Source organism: Primulina tabacum, chromosome 18 (genome assembly GCF_025594145.1).
Source record: "Primulina tabacum isolate GXHZ01 chromosome 18, ASM2559414v2, whole genome shotgun sequence".
NCBI classification, from domain to species: Eukaryota; Viridiplantae; Streptophyta; class Magnoliopsida; order Lamiales; family Gesneriaceae; genus Primulina; species Primulina tabacum.
The window spans coordinates 12,498,683-12,520,377 of record NC_134567.1 but is presented as its reverse complement, the minus strand read 5'-3'; the positions used below and the strand labels follow the sequence as shown (position 1 = coordinate 12,520,377).

Below are 21,695 nucleotides of genomic sequence, written 5' to 3'. Positions count from 1 at the left end.
CGAGTGACTCCAATTTGTGGCTCAATTGTGCCACCGATATAGTGCTTCAATCTTTGAGCGTTCACAGTAAATGTCCCGTCCTTGCCATCATGCAACACCACTGCACCCGATGGGAACACCTTGGCTATAGTGAATGGTCCTGACCACCTTGACTTTAGCTTGCCCGAAAAGAGTCGTAAGCGAGAATTGTATACCAACACCGCTTCACCCACTTTAAATTCCCTTCTTATAATGTGTTTGTCATGGGCTCGTTTGGTGCGTTCCTTGTATGATAGTGCAAGATCATAAGCTCTTCCCTGAAACTCATCTAACTGATTCAACTGCAACAATCGTTTTTCACCTGCAAGAGCAAAATCAAAGTTTAGTGCTTTGGTCGCCCAATATGCTCTATGCTCTAATTCGACTGGTAGATGACATGCTTTACCAAAAAGCAACCTATATGGTGTAGTGCCTATAGGTGTTTTAAAAGCAGTACGATACGCCCACAAAGCATCATCTAACCGAATGGACCAGTCCTTCCTATTCACATTAACCGTCTTCTCTAAAATCCTCTTAATTTCTCGATTGGATACTTCAACTTGTCCACTAGTTTGGGGATGGTATGGAGTGGAAACTTTGTGGGTGACACCATATTTGCCCAACAGTTTATCAAAAATTTTGTTGCAAAAATGGGTGCCACCATCACTTATGATTGCACGTGGTGCACCAAATCGATTAAAAATATGTTTCTTCAAAAATTTTAACACCACTTGTGCATCATTAGTGGCACAAGCCTCTGCCTCCACCCATTTAGATACATACTCCACTGCCACCAGAATAAATTTCTTTGCAAAAGACGCAGGAAAAGGACCCATAAAATCAATCCCCCACACATCAAATATTTCACACTCAATAATGTTATTTAAAGGCATCTCATGACGGTTGGAAATATTACCTGTGCGTTGGCATCTATCACAATTGAGAACATACAAACGAGCATCCATAAAAAGAGTTGGCCAATTGAAGCCACATTCAAGTACCTTAGATGCCGTCCGTATGGGTCCAAAGTGACCACCTACCTCACGGTCATTACAATGGTTTAGAATTTGATTGGTCTCCTCCTCCGCCACACATCTTCTTATCATGGAGTCTGCACAAATCTTAAACAAGAACGGTTCCTCCCAAAAATAATATTTCACGTCTGAAAAGAATTTCTTTCTTTGGTGAAACAATAAATTAGGTGGAGGTGTGCCAGTGACAAGAAAATTTGCAAAATCGGCATACCAAGGGTACGCATTTACCTCAAGCAATTGTTCATCAGGAAACCAGTCATCTATATCATCGTCACTGCCCTTAATTTCAACATGCTCAAGCCTAGACAGGTGGTCAGCAACTACATTTTCCACACCCTTTTTATCTCGAATTTCGAGATCAAATTCTTGTAATAATAAAATCCACCTAATTAACCTAGGTTTCGCATCTTTCTTAGCAAGCAAGTATTTTAGGGCAGAATGATCTGTATACACAGTTACTTTAGACAAAACAAGGTATGAATGAAATTTGTCAAAAGCAAATACTATAGCAAGCAATTCCTTTTCAGTAGTAGCGTAATTCAATTGAGCATCATTTAAAGTCTTACTTGCATAGTAGATGGTATGAAATACCTTGTTCTTCCTTTGACCCAGCACCGCACCAACAGCTGTATCACTAGCATCGCACATCACCTCAAACGGTAGCTCCCAATCAGGGACAGTCAGAACAGGTGCTGTCACCAAGCTTTCCTCTTGCATCTTTGGATTGAGTCTCCTTTGTGGTTGTGCTAGAGGTGAGTATTTATCTTCCATCAGAATTTTGTGCGTACAGATCGAAGGACTTATCCCTTTTATGTCCGAAACCTTCCAAGCGAACGCTCCTTTATGCTCCTTGAGAACTCCCAAGAGCTTACTCTCCATATCATCTGTCAAAGAAGAGGAAATAATAACAGAAAATTTATTATTTTCTCCTAGATATACGTACTTGAGATGTGGAGGTAATGGTTTGAGCTCCAAAGTAGGTGGCTCCTCTAGGCTTGACTTTTGAGGCATTAAATCTTTTCTGTCTCCCAATTCCTCTAGTCTAAGCCTCACTTGCTTTCTCCAAGGTGGAATGGCATTCAAATGAGCTACCATCTCCATCTTTTCCTCGTCTAGCTCGTCCTTCTGCTTTTCAGTAGTAAGAGTGGCCTCCAATGGTTCTTTCAATCCATCCTGCACAAAATCACAAACAAGCGAATCCAAGACATCAATACGAAAGCAACTATCATTGTGCATTGTGTGCTTGAGAGTATTGAAAACATCAAAAATAATTTCTTCTTCTCCAACTCTCAGTCTCAATTTCCCCTCCTCAACATCAATCAGTGCTTTCCCTGTAGCCAGAAAAGGTCTCCCTAGGATTAAAGGCATCTCTAAATCTTCCTTTATGTCAAGTACCACAAAGTCTGCAAGAAAAATAAACTTATCCACTTTCACCAGAACATCTTTGATAATCCCACGTGGATACTTGACAGATCTGTCAGCCAGCTGCAACGACATCCTAGTTGGCTTGGGTTCACCTAATCCCAGTCTCCTAAACACAGAAAAAGGCATCAGATTAATACTCGCACCCAGATCACATAAAGCTTTATGAAAATTAATGTCACCAATAATGCAAGGTATCAAGAAACTCCCTGGATCTTTTTGCTTCGGAGGCATCTTGTTTTGAACTCAAGCGGAGCAATTTTCGGTCAAATTCACCGTCATATGATCTTCTAGCTTCCGCTTATTTGCTAAGATATCTTTCAAGAATTTTGCATAACTTGGCATATTCAATAAAGCATCAGCAAAAGGAATGTTAATACGAAATTTTTTAAATATCTCAAGAAATTTACCAAATTGTGCATCTAATTTAGCTTTCTTCATTGCTGCAGGAAAAGGTGGAGGGATAACAATTTTATTCTGTGCAATAGGTGTAGATGTAGAGTTAGAAGACTTACCTCCTCGATTTTTCACCTCATCCTCACCGTGCTTGGTCTTTTCCTCATTAGACCCGAGTGTTTTTCCACTACGCAATTCCACCGCCTTCACATGTTCTCTTGGGTTAGTTTCCGTGTTGCTTGGTAAAGTTCCTTGCTCCCTATTAGCAATCAACTTGGCCAATTGTCCAATTTGATTCTCTAACCCCTTTATGGATGCATCTTGGTTCTGAAGTCTCGTCTCTGTTGTAGAAATAAATTTAGTCATCATTTGCTCTAAATTGGACTTCTCCTCCCGAGACGGTTCTGGCTTGAATCCTTGGTGCATCACATATGGTGGACCTCTTTGTTGGCGATGTTTGTTGTTTTGACCTCCCCATGAAAAGTTTGGGTGATTCCTCCATCCCGGATTATATGTGTTAGAGTAAGGGTTATTTCTAGGACGGTTCTGGAATCCCACTTGTTTTACCGGTGCTCCCTCAGGCACATAGAATGGGTTGCCATCTTGACAATCCTGCACATCATGCTCACCCCCACACTTATCACAGAAAATTTCTTGCAGACGCATAGCCGACCCACTCATGCTCATCCCATCAATCTTTCTATTCAAAGCCTCTAACTGTGCTGAAACCACCGACAAATCATTAACTTGATTAACTCCAGCACCTCGTCTCTGCCTATCAGACTGAGGAGGATAGCTACTAGCAGCCACCTCCTCCAATAACTCATATCCTTCCTCCACCGTCTTTCTCAGTAAGTTACCACAGGCAGCAGCATCTATCATAGTACGGTTAGGAGTAAGCAGACCGTAGTAGAAAGTTTGAACAACTAACCCAAGAGGCAGCTCATGGTGTGGACATCTCCTCAACAAGTCCTTGTAGCGCTCCCATGCCTCGTAAAGTGACTCTTGCTCATATTGAGCAAAAGTAGTAATGTCGGCTCTGAGCTTTGTAGTCTTCGACGGAGGAAAGTACTTGATCAGGAACGCCTTTGCCATATCTTCCCATGTAGTAATAGACCCTATAGGCAAACAGTTTAACCACGACTTAGCTTTATCTCTCAGTGAAAATGGAAATAAACGCAAACGAATAGCGTCATCAGACACGCCATTAAACTTAAAAGTATCACAAATTTCAAGAAAGTCAGCTATATGAGAATTAGGGTCGTCAAGTGCACTTCCCCCAAATTGGACAGTGTTCTGAATCATCTGAATGATAGCTGGCTTGATCTCAAACTGATTAGCTCGGATGACTGGTCTTACGATGCTTGGACGTGCTCCATCAAGAGACGGCTGTGCATAATCCAACATCGGTATACGCCTTGGCTCCTCTCTTTGTTGATCGCCTTCCATTCTTTCCTTCGCTCTTTGCTGCTGTAGTCGACGTCTAGCTGTGCGTTCGATCTCGGGGTCAAAAGGCTCAAGCTTAAACTCGAGTGATCTTCGCATGCACCACAAGAAAAATCTGCAACACAATGAGAGTATCAAATAACAATAAAATAAATAATACTAAAGAATTTAACTGAAAAATAAAAAATTGTGAATCAACAGTCCCCGGCAACGGCGCCAAAAACTTGATCGAGCAAAACTTGCACAGTGAATAATCCCAAAATTTATTTTATAAATGAAAGCTCGATTTAAATATCGCAAGTGCACGATAGTCAAGTTATAATAAACGTAAGTAAATACGAGTATCGTTCCACAAGGACTGCGTTACACTATTTTTATTTTCAATTAAAATTTCTTTAGCAACGATAAATTGAGTTGATGATTAAACTAATATAAAGTAAACAATTAAAATAATTAAAATGCAAAGAAAACGTGTTCAAGAACGCAATGATTAATTTGGATTAAATCAAATGAGAAATGAATTTTTTGGGAATTATCAGATCACCTACCGCTCGTGTTTAACTAATTACACTCGACTTTTACTCGTGCGTTCGACGGAATTCCCTAGACTAATTAATATACTCTGTCGAGCTATATTAATACTAATCTAAAACATGCAGTACTCAAGTGTCCTCAAATATTTAACAGTTCAAGATTGCATTACATTCTATGGAATCCACTAGCTTTCATTCGGGTGAACTATCACTATCGACACGTACCCAATTCCGTATATCTACTAAAATTGTAAATCCGTGGTTTATACTATTTGATCGTATTGTTAACTATTCTATCGAACTCATCAACAACATGAAATAATCAAAGGAAGTTAGCTAGGCTTCGATTGAAACACGAAAGAACAATAGCATAAACAAATCACTAATAAAAACGTCGAGAAATAATGTTCAACACCGAGTACGGGGTAGGATCCCCTCAAATCCCAACAAATCTAGAGTTTAGCTACTGAAATTCATGATAAAAACCAACAACCAATGTAAGAAATAAAATACTGAATAATGAAAATACTAAAGATGACGATGGATGACGGCCACGACGCGTGGAAATCTCGAGGTCTTCGAAATCTCCTTTGCTCCTAGCCTCCTCTCCAAGAAAAATGATGAAAAGTCTGATAAAGATCAAAAAACGGCCGCTGCTCTCGTGTGTTAGGTTATAGTGTAGGATAGAGTCCCTAGAAATTTGGAAACAAATCTTTCTCAATCTCGCTTCTCGCTAGAGCGGTATATTTTGACCGCCCTAGCGAGAGATCCTCGAATAAGCTTCCTCGAGCATGTCCCTGGTTTCGCTGGGGCGGTCACTTTTGACCGCCCTAGCGAGACACTTGCGCAAAATAATCCTCGGCCAGACCACAATGCTCGCTGGGGCGGTCACTTTTGCCCGCCCTAGCGAGACCTCTTCGATATTATGCCAAAGTTTCTCCCAATTTTTGGTTCAATTCCTACAAAATAACCACAGAATACACGAGATTAGTCAAATGCTCAATAATGCTAAAAAATTGCAAAATTCAACTAAAACAAACTAATATGATGCATGAACGCGACTCAAAACCAACACTAAAAACACGTAAAAACGAGTCCTATCACCATCCCTCATCTGCAGATAATCAAAGTGAACCTCCAGCGACCTAATCCATCCCTCTGCTACGAATGGATCGGTAGTACCCCCGAACTCCTTCGGGTTGAGCTAACAAGACTTCTCGCGAGGCGCCTGCTGGGCCTGCTCCATGAGTCTCGCTAACCCCTCAAGTACTCGGGTAGCGGGGTCTCCCGGTGTTGGTGGTGGTGGAGGAGGGCCCCTGCCACCCCCAAGGATATCATCCACTCTGGCCATCTTAGGCTCGCGTCTAGGAGGCATATCTGAATACAACCCAATTAAAACGTAACCCATCATGCAATTAATCTAGTTTTGAAATTAATGGACCTTAAATCGTAAAAACAGTTAAACATAAGCAGTAAATCATCATAATGCGTAAATCATGAAATTATACAAGTGATAACAATAAATAATTTTTAAACATTTAAATCATAAAAGCTTACAAACTTGAGGCTTGAAAACTGAGCTGCAAAAGCTGGCGGTGGCACAACCCTATACAGGACCCTTGCTCTGATACCAACTGTAACATCCACTCGTTTTAAAAGAGCGAAATTTTTTTAAAAGCTCGCTATTACAAATTAACAGTTCAGATATTCGTATTTATTTGCCAACAAAAGTAGCGCGGTTTAAAAATAACTAACGTCATCCAAAATCAACGTAAACGTGTAAAAATCGTAATATCATCAACATATAAAAATGTGTAACTCCTCTCAAAACACATAAATCAATATGCGGAAAAATAATGGTCCTCGGGTCGTGTCACCGTACCAGAGCTGCTACTCAGAGTTCAGCACCTCCAGTCTCCTCAGCAACAAACTCACCTGGATCACACACGCCTAGTGAGTCTAATGACTCAACACACCTGTACTGTGATAACAAATGCATATACATAGCACACAACAGTGAAAAACAGCATAATCAACATATACTTTCATGATCGTGAAAATGCGTATGCATAGCTTAAAACATGTCAAGCATGATAAGGATCGTAGCACATAATCGTGACCTGTCAAAACATGATAATAATCATAGCATGTATCATCGTATCAGCATATACGTGTTCATGTTCTTAATTTGAATTCCTTTCATTAGCTGTGACTTTCGTATCATCATGTCTGTCGATGGATCCATCTACGTGTAACCGCGGTACCTGGCGGCGAGGATCATCTGCGACAGCATTACCCGCCCACTGAGTCCTGGCCTTACATGTAATGCCCGGTTACTCGTACAAATGATAATTATATGTCACGTGATGATTGAGGTATCAATATTGAGATTGAACATGATATTTATATTGTCCATGGTGTATTGAGAATGAATACGTGTTTAAATAGTGATGGTAAGATGTGTAGGTTGAAGTAGTGTAATGAAGTTGGTAGGAAATGAGATGAAAATATGGTAGTTCTTACAAGTTTTAGCATAATCATTTAAATATTGATCCAAATTGTGTGAGGCCATAACCATTAGAAAGATAAGATATAATGCTACAACTTTCATGTTTCGGGTTTTGTCCAAATCATTGTGGAAGACAAGCCAAAAGTGCTTCGAAATATGTCATGTTTATCGTCATTCCTTCACTGACACATGTTGGGAGAATAAGCATAAATTTTTACTCAGACCTCCAAAGGCCATGAAACTAGTTGGAGATTCAAGCCAAGACATAGGGCTACAACTTTCATGTTTACCATTTTTTCCAATTATGAAGGGAATAGCTGTTTCTGGAGCAATTTTTAATGAAGCAGTGCGCAGAGGCAGAACAGGTGGCGCCCGAGCAGTAGAAATTGACCGCCCGAGCACCCCTGAACGAAAATTTTAGGATTTGGACAGAATGTTCCGCGCTCGAGCGGTAGAAAATGACCGCCCGAGCGCCGCCTTGCATATGAAAAGATAAGTTTCGACTTCTTAAAGCATCCTTACCATTCCTCAACCTCACTTCACATCAAAAACTCGAAAGACACCAAGAATTCTTCCTCCAAGTGACCTTGTTCTTCCTTTCCTTCATCATTTTGAAGTAAGAACTTAGTTCTCCATCACAAGAACTTCATAAGGGTGTAAGTTTTCATATCTTTTGGTTATTATAAATGTAGAGGAGCAAACTTCACCTAGAATAGACATAGTAATTGAATTTTTGATATATTTGACAGTATAGGAGCGAGATACATCGTCTCAAACCCGTGTTCTTACGCTTGGACTGTAAGTTGGCATGTTCTTGAAGTAATACATGAGTAATATTATGATTTCAAATATTTCCCATTGATTATAGATATATGTACTTTGTTAGTATCTTATTGATGAAAACATAGCACCATATTCCGTTGTTATGTATTAAATATGTAAGAAACTCATGAATATTGATGATGAGTGCTATGTTATAAATATGAACATGAACATGAAAGGAAAATGACTGATTTTTACATGATATAGAGCTTATTGACATCATGGGTGGTTTTAAGTCCACCAAACCTATTGGCCAATATATGTTCATGGGGCGTGGGGTTGCCAAAGGTTGCTCCCTGACGTTCAACACAATAGTAGCTATATAATAAAGTAAGCATGGTAGTACAGGTCAACTAATGAGGCTCAAGTACAAAAATGAGCATGAATATATGCTATGATATGACATGGTTTAAAGATTCGTTGTTGTCACGATTTGATATGTATGTTCCTTCGACGCATATTGATACGTACAAGTGCCAACTTATTGAGTTTTATAAACTCACGTAGCTCCTGTGTTACAGGATCAGGTGGTGAAGAGACGTAGGATGCCGGTTTGCCAATGGATGCTTGTGACGTGCCTCACCTCGACAAGAACCGGGACTTATTATTGTATAGCTTCCGCATATGTATATTACTAAAATATGTCAGGGTTTGAACAATGTTTTACGATGTTTATGATGATACAAAGTATGCTTGTATATGAGAATATGTATATGTATAACAATATGGTGTAGGGTTGTGTATGAAAATATACTTGATGTTGTTGCTTGAGTTGAGTATTGGATTTTATAAAATATAGGGACATCATGCCAAAATTGTTACCAAACTGTCAAATTGATGCCCTTGTTTGAATTGCTTCATAATATAGATATGTCATTCAAACCCTATTTTGATTATGGTATTTATGCTAAGTATAGAGTAAGGGTGTGACATTTTATATGGTATCAGATCCCACGGTTCTTCGACAGGGAAGACACTGCACTTCATCCATGCATTGGGAACTCGGCAAGTAAGTATATTTGTATCCCGTAGTTTATGCTAAGTTATGTGTCTATGTATCCTACATGTAGGTTAAGATAAGCGACGATGCCACCGAAACGTGAAGTACATGAAGGAGAGTCATCTAAGGGCAAGGCCCCAGCAGTCGAAGGTGAGGGCAGTACGCCACGACCTGTAGATGACTTTGCTCAATTGCTCCAACAACAAGCGAAAGTCCATTGGGAGCAGATACATCAATTACTTGAGATGCAACGGAATACTCATGAGCAGGCACACGCACAAGCAATGCTACCCAGACAAGGACCTGTTCAAACATATGTGTGTGATCATTTTCGACGTCTGAATCCTCCGAAATTCATGGGAAGCACCGATCTAGCAGTAGCAGAAGAATGGATTAAATCATTGGAGTCCATCTTCTCCTACCTTCATATGGAAGATGCAGAAAAAGTAACGTGTGCCATATTTTTATTAACAAAGCATGCAAGAATATGGTGGGAGAGTCCAAGGGTGGCGTTACCTAAAATACCATAGACTTGGGAAACTTTTAAAATCGTGTTTTACAACAAGTATTTCAGTAAAGATGTACGAGCCAAGAAAGCCAGTGATTTCCTTAATCTGAAGCAAGGAACCATGTCAATGGCGGAATACATACAACAATTCGAGGCTGGAGTCCAATATGTACCATATATTTCACATTATGACACAAGTAAGGGCGAACATCCTCTTGCGGGGACTTCTCTCTGAAATTAAACGAGATGTACGGATGTCGAAAGTTGTTACCTATGGGGAGATAGTGGAAAGAGCACTTAAGGCTGAACAGGATGAACAAGACATTAACAGAGACAGACAACAGCGAAGGCAGCAGTGCTTTCAAAAGAGCCAACGAACAGGACAAGGCAAAAAGACCGATAGCAAAGGTAATCGACCAGAGGAACCTCGTGGCAAGGGTCCCCCTCCACGTAAAGAACAAGACAGACCACCTTGTCCTAAATGTGGCAAAATTCATGGCGGGGAATGTATGCAAGGTTCCAATGTTAGTTATCAGTTGCAAAAAGCCAGGGCATCTTGCCAGGAATTGTCCAGGGAGTTCTGAAAAAGTATATGGATGCCTTTTCTCGATGACCAAAGAGGAAGTGGATGGGGATACATTGATGATTACCGGTATGTTCTTGATTTCATGTATTACTGGTATTGTTTTACTAGATTCAGGAGCCACGCATTCTTTTATTTTGGAATCATTTGTAAGGAGACTGGGCATTACAACAAGTACAACAGAGACACAACTCGCCCTAGCCTTACCTTCCCGACGAGGGTGTCCAATATATGTCCAAGGCCATCAGATGTATGCTGAATTGATAGTTTTGAAAATGACCGATTTTGATGTGTTATTGGGAATGGATTGGCTCTCGAAGTACAGAGTTACTATTGATTGTGGCATAAAAATGATCAAGTTTGCACCAGTAGGAGCTGAACCATTCACAGTAGCAAGTGCTGGTATATCCTTACCTCTTCGGATAATCTCTTGTATGAAGGCTTGTAAATTACTACAGAAGAGGTGACAAGGATATTTAGCATCTGTGTTAACTATTGATCCACATGTTCGTGAATTAAAAGATACAGATGTTGTTTGTGAATTTCCAGAGGTATTTCCTGATGATGTAACAGGCTTACCCCCAGATAGGGAGATCGAATTTGTGATTGATATTGTGACAGGAACTCATCCGATCTCAAAAGCTCCTTATCGATTAGCTCCTACAAAAATGAAAGAATTGAAAGAACAGTTGCAAGAGTTACTCGACAAAGGGTTTATTAGACTTAGTTTTTCACCGTGGGGTGCACCTGTTTTATTTGTGAATAAGAAAGACGGTACCCTTCGTCTATGTATTGATTATCGGGAGTTGAACAAGGTGACAATCAAAAATAAATATCCACTCCCCATAATTGATGATTTGTTTGATCAATTACAAGGAGCTGCCATCTTTTCGAAGATTGATTTACGATTAGGCTATCATCAACTAAAATTTAAATCAGATGATATCTCAAAGACTGCCTTCCGAACCAGGTACGGGCATTATGAATTTCTCGTAATGCCATTTGGACTAACAAATGCACTAGCAGCTTTTATGGATTTAATGAACAGAATTTTCAAGCCATTTTTAGACAAGTTTGTGATTGTTTTTATAGATGATATTCTCATCTACTCACGAACTGTAGAGGAGCATCAAGAACTTCTAAAATTAGTTTTGCATACTTTGAAGGATAAACATTTATATGCCAAATGGAAGAAATGCGAATTTTTGCTTGAACAAGTAGCATTCTTAGGCCATATTATCTCAAAAGAAGGCATATCAGTGGATCCAAGCAAGATTGAAGTTGTTAATAACTGGCTACGACCTACCACTGTTACCGAGGTACGTAGTTTTCTTGGGTTAGCTTGTTATTACCGGCGATTTATAGCGGGATTTTCTAAGATAACATTGCCTTTGACTTCTTTAACACGAAAGAATGTGAAATTTGTATGGAACGAAGCATGTGATCACAGTTTTTAAGAGTTAAAGGCAATATTGACATAAGCACCAGTCCTTGCTATACCAGAAGGACCAGGAGATTTTGTGGTATACAGTGATGCTTCGAAACAAGGTTTAGGAGCAGTTTTAATGCAGCACGGGAAGGTGATCGCTTATGCTTCCAGACAATTGAAGGAATATGAAAAGAATTATCCCACACATGATTTAGAACTGGCAGCAGTGGTATTTGCATTGAAAATATGGCGCCATTATCTGTATGGCAAACGGTGTGAAATATATACGGACCACAAGAGTTTGAAATATTTATTCACACAAAAAGAATTGAATATGCGTCAACGATGTTGGTTGGAATTAGTGAAAATTATGATTGTGTTATTAACTATCATCTAGGTAAAGCCAATGTTGTTGTAGATGCGTTAAGTCGAAAGTCCAGTTCTATTGCTGCAATGAAAGTACAAGAACAAATCCTATGGGATTTATAGAATTTGAAGATTGATGTATGCCAAAGGGAACTGCAATCCAATTATCAACCCTCATGGTTCGACCAACGCTTGCAGACAGAATCAAGGCCGAACAAAATACAGATACTGAATTACCACAACTGAAGCAGCGAGATGAGGATAAAGGACATTCGAACTTTGAATTGAATGGGGAAGGAATATGGACATATCGAGGTAGATTGTGCGTTTCGAAACAAGGAACAATCAAGACCTACATTCTTATTGATGCTCATGCTACTCCCTACTCAATACAGGAGGCACCAAAATGAACAAAGATTTGAAACCATTATTTTGGTGGCCAGGTATGAAAAAGGACATTGCTCAATTTGTTGCACAATGTCTAACTTGTCAATAGGTCAAGACTGAACATCAAAGACCAGCAGGACTCCTGAAACCATTGCGTATTTCTGAATCGAAATGGAAGCATATCACGATAGATTTCATTCTTGGTTTGCCAAGAACACAAAGAGGATTCAATGCTATATGGGTTATTGTGGATCGACTTACGAAATTAGCTCACTTTCTACCGATGAAGACCACATACACGATGAATCAATATGCTGAAGAATACATCAAAGAGATAGTGAGACTTCATGGCATCCCAGTGTCCATTGTATCTGATAGAGATCCCAAATTTATGTTTGCATTTTGGAAGAGTTTACATCATGCTATGGGAACTCGATTGGCATTTAGTACAGCATTCCACCCTCAAACTGATGGACAATCAGAACGAGTGAATCAGATCTTAGAAGATATGTTGAGGGCCTATACTATTGAATTCTCAGGTAGTTGGGACAGTAAACTACCATTGGCTTAGTTTACATATAACAATAGCTACCAGTCAAGTATTGGAATGGTACCATATACTGCACTATATGGTAGAAAATGTCGCTCTCCGGTACATTGGGATGAAGTAGGAGAAATAAAAATATTAGGCTTTGAATTGGTACAGCAGACAGCCGAATTAGTAACTAAAATCAGAGAAAGAATGCATACTGCTCAAAGCCGACAGAAAAGCTATGCTGATGTGCGACGTCGTCAATTGGAATTTCAGGTTGGGGACCATGTATCTGTAAAGATATCACCATTGAAGGGCATTTTACGTTTTGGTAAGAAAGGAAAATTGAGTCCTAAGATATATTGGTCCATTTGAAATCTTGGAAAAATAGGAGATAGAGCCTACCGAGTTTCTTTACCACCGAACTTGTCAAACGTTCATAACGTTTTTCATATTTTCTTATTACGAAAGTATTTGTCCAATCCTTCTTACGTTCTTCATTATGAAACGTTGGAGCTTGCATCGAATCTCTCATATGAAGTACAACCGGTACAAATCCTCGACCGAAAATCAAAATTTTTACGAGGCAAGGAAATACCCTTGGTGAAAATATTATGACGCAATCATGCAATTTAAGAAGCAACTTGGGAGCGAGAAAAAGAGATTCAACAGAGATTTCCTGAACTATATCGTACGTCAAATTTCGAGGACGAAATTCTTTGAAGGAAGGGAGAATTGTAATGTCCGGTTACTCTTACAAATGATAATAATGCGTTTATGTCGTTTATTATGTATTTATTTAGCTAATTAGATTTCACGTGATGATTGAGATATAAATATTGAGATTGAACATGATATTTATATTGAACATGGTGTATTGAGAATGAATGTGTTTAAATAATGATGGTAAGATGTGTAGGTAGAAGTAGTGTAATGAAGTTGGTAGGAAATGAGATGAAACTATGGTAGTTCTTACAAGTTTTAGCATAATCATTTTAATATTGATCCAAATTGTGTGAGGCCATAACCATTAGAAAGATATGATATAATGCTACAACTTTCTTGTTTTGGGTTTTGTCCAAATCATTATGGAAGACAAGCTTATAGTGCCCCGAAATGTGTCGTGTGTATCGTCATTCCTTCACTGACACATGTTGGGAGAATAAGCATAACGTTTTACTCCGACCTCCAAATGACATGAAACTAGTTGTAGATTCAATCAAGACATAGGGCTGCAACTTTCATGTTTACCACTTTTCCAATTATGAGGGGAAGAGCTGTTTCTGGAGCGATCTTTGATGAAGAAGTGCATAGAGGCAGAACAGGTGGCGTCCCGAGCGGTAGAAAATGACCGCTAGAGCGCCCCTGCACGAAAATTTTAGGATTTGGACAGAATGTTCCGCGTTCGAGCGGTAGAATATGACCGCCCGAGCGCCGGCTTGCATATGAAAAGATAAGTTTCGACTTATTAAAGCATCCTTACCATTCCTCAACCTCACTTAACAGCAAAAACTCGAAAGACACCAAGAATTCTTCCTCTAAGTGACCTTGTTCTTCCTTTCCTTCATCATTTTGAAGTAAGAACTTAGTTCTCCATCACAAGAACTTCATAAGGGTGTAAGTTTTCATCTCTTTTGGTTATTATAAATGTAGAGGAGCAAACTTCACCAAGAATAGACATAGTAATTGAATTTTTGATATATTTGACAGTATAGGAGCCAAATACATTGTCTTAAACCCGTGTTCTTACGCTTGAACTCTAAGTTGGCATGTTCTTTAAGTAATACATGAGTAATATTATGATTTCAAATATTTCCCATTGATTATGGATATATGTACTTTATTAGTATCTTATTGATGAAAACGTAGCACCATATTCCATTGTTATGTATTAAATATGTAAGAAACTCATGAATATTGATGATGAGTGCTATGTTATGAACATGAACATGAAAATGAAAGGAAAATGACTGATTTTTACATGATATAGAGCCTGTTGACATCAATGGTGATTTTAAGTCCACCAAACCTATTGGCCAATATATGTTCATGGGGCGTGGGGTTGCCAAAGGTTGGTCCCTGACGTCCAACACAGTAGTAGCTATATAATAAAGTAAGCACGGTAGTACATGTCAAATAATGAGGCTCATGTACAAAAATGAACATGAATATATGCTATAATATGACATGGTTTAAAGATTCATTGTTGTCACGATTTGATATGTATGTTCCTTCGACCCATATTGATACGTACAAGTGCCAACTTATTGAGTTTTATAAACTCACGTAACTCATGTATTACAGGATCAGGTAGTGAAGAGACGTAGGATGCCAGTTCGCCAATGGATGCTTGTGACATGCCTCACCTCGACAAGAACCGGGACTTATTATTGTATAGCTTCCGCATATGTATTGTACTAAAATATGTCAGGGTTTGAACAAGTTTTACGATGTTTATGATGATACAAGGTATGCTTGTATATGAGAATATGTATATGTATTACAATATTGTTAGAGTAGGTGCCCGTCGAGCCAAGTGTTGGCCGAGTGTTCACAATGAAACTCTATGTATAAACAATCTTTATTTTAATTATAATTGAAATTATTGTTTTGGCACATCTTTATCTGTATACCCATGCTAGTTGCATAGATAAAGTTCTAGAATATACAAATAGTAGAAAGAATATGAGATGCTCATATGATGAGTATCATGAAACTCATTTTTGCAATACTGTATATTCTAAACAGTTCCTAGTCGATTCAGCCGCCGCTAAGAAGGATATAGGCCGCTCGAGTTCGAGACTAGTATCTACGATGTGAGTACCATATTTCATTGGTAGGGGACATTGTGATGTCCGACCATGCAGATAGGTGCTCCAGGTAGAGTGCACTGAACAACCATACATAAAGGACTTTTCAAGTGGTTCTCACTTATCGAGTGGAAACGTCCTAGTTTATGGTTGTAAACCATTAGTCCTTATGACTCGGGACAACATTGAGACTCTATATGCTAGCATTGCACTTTGACTTGTTTACCGACTCTCATGGGGTCATCAGGTGGCAAGGTTGGGTGTTTTGTCGAAACATATAAGAGTCGATGGATTGTAGTCGGGGATTCACCGCTTACCTTCGGGTATGAATATCCTATGTGATCACATGTATATGTAGTATGAAATTTCTGATCAGAATATGGTGGTAATTATGAAATGGGTTTCATAGATTACACCATCGATGCAACTACGACATGACACATAGTATCGATTTATTGACAACTCTCGATATACCAATGGTTGTCGAGTCGGTCGGGATATATGAGATGAAGGGACCGTACTGTACGCTAACCATAATAGAATGGTTCTTGCAGGCACTATCATTTGATACCTAGGGAATCAGGTAAGCGATGCTGCTAGGCGTTTAACATGATTGGTTGGGTACAGACGTTCTTGTTATCAAGGAGTTGATAATTAAGAATGGAGTAATTGGGGTATGCTCGTATAAGGACATGTTTAGTCCGAATCACATCGAGATGTGAACCCACGGCTAGTTGTATCAATGAATCATTGAGGGCCACACAAGTGCTAGCTTTCTAGATCCCGTTGGGAAATAAAATAGTTCAATGTGTTGAACGACTTATAAAAGAGTTTATAAGCTTAAATAAAATAGAAGTGTGACTTCTATATGGAGAATGTAACTTTTAATTTGAGGAAGTGTTCCTAAATTAAGAGTTGGCCAAATAAAAAATGTATTTTAAAATTGTGATTTTTATAAACATTATTATGGACTAAATTAAATTAATTTAAGTGTTGAATTAATTAAACACTAGTGGGCCTAGTAGAGTCCAAATAATTAAATTAATTCAAATATTGAATTAATTAAATACTATTGGGCCTTGTAGAGCCCAATTAGAAATAATTATTAAATTAGTGAGCTTGAATAAAATCAAATAAAGTTTAAATAGACTCAAATGTGTTTCAGACATTTAAATAAAAGTCCATGGGCCTTGTAATAGTTACAAGCCCAAGTCAAAATGCATGTTTAGGAGGTGAAGAGTTAGAGGAAACTTTTTCAATAATCTATGCATGGCATGCACATGCTTGTAATAGTTGCATTTGCATTCCATGCATTTCCATAGGATTGGACTTTGGCCTGTGTTTAGCTCACACGGGCCATTAGTTTTGGGGCGATTGATCATGCTTGTTTTGTTTACTGTTTATAATATATGCATGATATGTTATAAATAATGAGTATGTGCGTTATTATTATGATAATAACAAAGTTGCATGAATCCGGCAAACATACGATCAAACATGGCGAGCTTTTAAATAAAATTAATGATGAGACCTTTCAAAATTAAAAACCCTCATTTTCAATAAGATTCAAAATTTATATCAAGCCCGAAAAGGGAAATTATAAAGTTCTTTATAATTTCCATGTCTTCCATCGACAATGGGTGCATGATGAACGATACCCGTGTTCGAGGCTCGGCTCATGTTATTGGGGGGGCCATGGACACCGGAAAGCTGTGACATCCATTGACATGGTGATGTGAAATATGTAGAACTCCCATGACTTCGGCTCATATTATTGAGGGAACTCATGGCGACCGTCCATTAAGGTTCAACATCGATGGGTAAGGCTTGACACGTAAAGATGAACGACGTCATGTTATTGGGTCCTAATCAAACGTGAGACAAAAGTTTACGTAAAGGGTTGCATAGTGATGCAATTGGAAACTACCTTTTAGGAATTATGATTGGCTGATATTATTCGGGATCATAATTTGCTAATTGTACCTTACGTACCTACTGAGGAAAGGAGTTTCCCGTTTTCACTAGAGGGTAGTGAAAATTGTCAAAACAGTGAGAGAAAAAATTTATAAAGTAAAAGTCCATACTTAATATCTTACTAAATACTTTTAAATAGTCATTAACATTTATCTGTTTTACTTTTCAGTACTTTTTGACAATGTCTTCGATTCGCAATCCGCTATCTGCAATACTCGAAAAACACATATTAATTGGACCTAATTACCTGACTTGGCTAAGAAACTTGAAGATCGTCTTGAATTCGGAATGGATAGCATATACACTGACTGAGTCACCCCCTGTTGAAGCTCCGACTAGCTGCACTCCTGAGGAATTGCAGACTTACAAGGATTGGTGTGACCATGACTTGAAAGCCAAGTGTTATATGCAGGCTTCTATGAATGATGAGCTGCAGAGGCGTTTTGAGGATTCAAATAGTGCTGCTGACATTCATTTGCATCTCAAGGAGCTCTTTGGTGAGCAAACACGGCCTCTTAGGCATGCTACCGTCAAGGAGCTAATCACTTTACGCATGCGAGATGGGGCTTCGGTCCATGAGCATGGCCCAAAGATGATTGAGCTTGTGGATAAGCTTGTTGGCATGGATCTTATGTTGCCTTCGGAGTTGACCACCGACGTGTTGCTCTTGTCACTGCCTAGCTCATTTGATCCTTTTGTGGTGAATTTCAACATGAACAAGCTGGAGCCTACCCTTGAGGAGTTGGTGAACATGCTTGTGACCTTTGAGTCCACCATCAAGAAAGAGAAGCCGGTTCTTTATGTGGGTTCTTCATCTGGTACGAAGATTGAACTACGTGGGAAGGGAAAGAAGCATTCTTTCCAACGTCCCAAGAAGAATGTGACCTTGAAGAGGCAAGCTCCGAGTCCCGCTGTGGCAGCTACACCAGTTAAAGTTGACAAGACTGCTAACGTTTGTTATCACTGCAAGAAGCTTGGACATAGGAGGCGAAACTGTAGGGAATATCTTGCCCAGAAGAGTTCTGAAAATGGTATGTTCTATATTGAAGTAAACATTTCAATTAACTCTACTTCTTGGGTATTGGATACCGGCTGTGGCTCACATCTCTGTAAGGATTTGTAGTTGATGGGAAGAAGTAGGAGACTTAGGAAAGGTGACACCTTCTTGAGGATGGAAAATGGAGCAAGAGTTGCTGCCCAAGCCGTAGGAGATGTTTACTTGCTTTTGAACAATGATTTTAAGTTAATTTTAAGAGATGTTTTGTTTCTACCAGATTTGGTGAAAAACAATGTTTCCATTTCTATGCTTGATAAAGATGGATTTTCTTGTTTATTTAGCAAAGGTCTTTGCAACATTTACAAGACTGAATGTTTAATTTGTACTGGAGAACTTGAAAATGATATCTACACCTTAAAATTGAAAGATATCCCACTAAACAATGTCCAAGCAATAACAACAACAAACAAGCGAAAACAATATACTCTCAATTCAGCACAATTGTGGCATGCTCGATTAGGACATATTTCCCTAAGAAGGATGAACAAGCTAGTGGGAGTAGGCATGTTTGATATGTCTAATATTAATGCTCTCACGACTTGTGAATCCTGTCTAAAAGGAAAGATGACAAAAATTCCCTTTAAGGGCCATGTGGAGCGATCCAAAGGGTTATTGGATTTTATCCATACCGATGTGTGTGGTCCGCTTAGCATCACTACTAAGCATGGACATGCCTACTTCATCACCTTTACCGATGACTTTTCAAAGTATGGGTATGTGTATTTGATGAAATACAAGTTTGAAGCCTTTTATAGGTTCAAAAAATTCAGAAGTGAAGTAGAGAAACAGTTGGGACAAAGCATCAAGACACTTCGATCGGATCGAGGTGGTGAGTACTTGAGTGCTGAGTTCCAAGAGTATCTTAGGGAGAATGAGATTTTCTCGCAGTGGACTCCGCCTGCTATACCACAGTTGAGTGGTGTTTCGGAGCATCGTAACCGGACTTTGACAGACATGGTTCGGTATATGATGGGGTTCACGGAGTTGTCGCCATCCTTTTGGGGATATGCGCTTGAGATAGCGGCACTGTTGTTGAACAATGTCCATTCAAAGGCAGTTGATAAGACACCATATGAGATATGGATGGGTAAGCCTCCCAAATATTCTTATCTTAGAATATGGGGGTGCCTTGCTTATGTGAAGCAGGTAGTGGGAGATAAATTGGATAGTCGATCCATTTTATGTTACTTTGTGGGATATCCAAAGAATTCTGTTGGATATTATTTCTAACATCCCCAAGAAACCAAGGTATTTGTTTCTAGGAATGCAACCTTTTTGAAAAAAGAATTTCTATTGGATAAAAAAGGGGAGATGATAGAACTCGAAGAGGTTCGAGAGACACCCACAATTGAAGAACCCACACCCAAAGAGCAGAGAGAGGAGATACAAGCTTCTAGAAGATCCGAGAGAGTCTCGAGACCACCTATGAGTTATGGTCTGCTTCTTGAAGAGGGCCATGATGAGCCTAACCATGGATGTGATCCAAGGACCTTCAAGGAAGCGTTATCTGATGCCGATTCATCCAAGTGGCTTGAAGCAATGGAATCTGAGATAAATTCCATGCATTCAAACCAAATGTGGAATCTCGTGGATCCACCTAATGGAATTGTTCCCATAGGGTGTAAATGGATTTACAAGAGGAAACTTGGGGCGGATGGGAAGGTATTGACCTTCAAGGCGCGACTGATGGAAAAAGGATATACTCAAAGACAAAGAGTTGACTTTGAGGAAACCTTTTCTCCAGTTGCAATGTTCAAGTCCATGAGGATATTGCTAGCCATAGCTGCATGGTATGACTATGAGATATGGCAGATGGATGTCAAGACAGCCTTTCTTAATGGGGATATTAAGGAAGAGATTTACATGTCTCAACCTGAAGGGTTTACATCTGTCGGAAGTGAGCATATGGTATGCAAACTTCAGAGATCTATTTATGGTCTAAAGCAGGCATCTAGGAGTTGGAACCTTAGATTCGATAGTACAATCAAAGAGTTTGGTTCTACTAAAAATCCTGAGGAACCCTGTGTGTATAATAAGGTCAGTGGTAGTGCTGTGACATTCCTGGTGCTTTATGTTGATGACATTCTACTCATTGTGAATGATGTAGGAATGTTGCAATCAACTAAAATATGGTTAGCAACTAAGTTCTCGATGCAGGATTTGGGTGAAGCATATTTTTTATTGGTAATACAGATCAATAGAGATAGAACAAGAAGATTGCTTGGTCTCACCCAGTCCACATACATTGATACCATCGTGAAGAGTTTCTCGATGGATGAGTCCAAGAGAGGACATCTACCAATGTGTAATGGCGTGTCCCTATCCAAGTCTATGTCTCCCAAGACTGATGCAGAGATAGCGGCAATGACATGCATTCCGTATGCATCTGCAATTGGTAGTATCATATATGGGATGATATCTACACGTCCTGACGTGGCTTTCGCACTAAGTGTAGTGAGTAGATATCAATTGAACCCTGGTCTTCCACATTGGAAAGCTGTGAAAGACATCCTCAAGTATTTGAGAAGGACCAATAAATTGTTCTTGGTCTATGGGGGTGGAGAACTGAAATTGGAAGGCTATAATGACTCTAGCTTCCAAAGCAATATCGATGACTCGAAGTCAATCTCTGGGTTCATATTCATGCTCAATGGTTCTGCTGTCTCTTGGAAGAGTTCCAAGCAAGATAGTACGGCGGATTCCACCACTGAGGCAGAATGAATTGCTGCATCAGCTACAGCAAAGGAGGCTGTTTGGATAAGGAATTTTGTCCAAGAGTTGGGCGTCATTCCTAATGGAGTTGCTCATGTCCCGGTGTTTTGTGACAACACGGGAGCCATTGCTCAAGCAAAGGAGCCAAGGTCTAATC

General features: G+C 39.3%; 1 non-coding gene across 1 annotated transcript; it reads left to right on the top strand.

Annotated features, from left to right (window-relative positions):
- Nucleotides 1–3,810: 3,810 nt before the first annotated feature.
- LOC142533991 (small nucleolar RNA R71) lies at nt 3,811–3,917 on the top strand. Its single transcript, XR_012816864.1, has one exon. It is a non-coding gene; the product is annotated as a small nucleolar RNA R71 (small nucleolar RNA).
- The last annotated feature ends 17,778 nt before the right edge of the window (nt 3,918–21,695 follow it).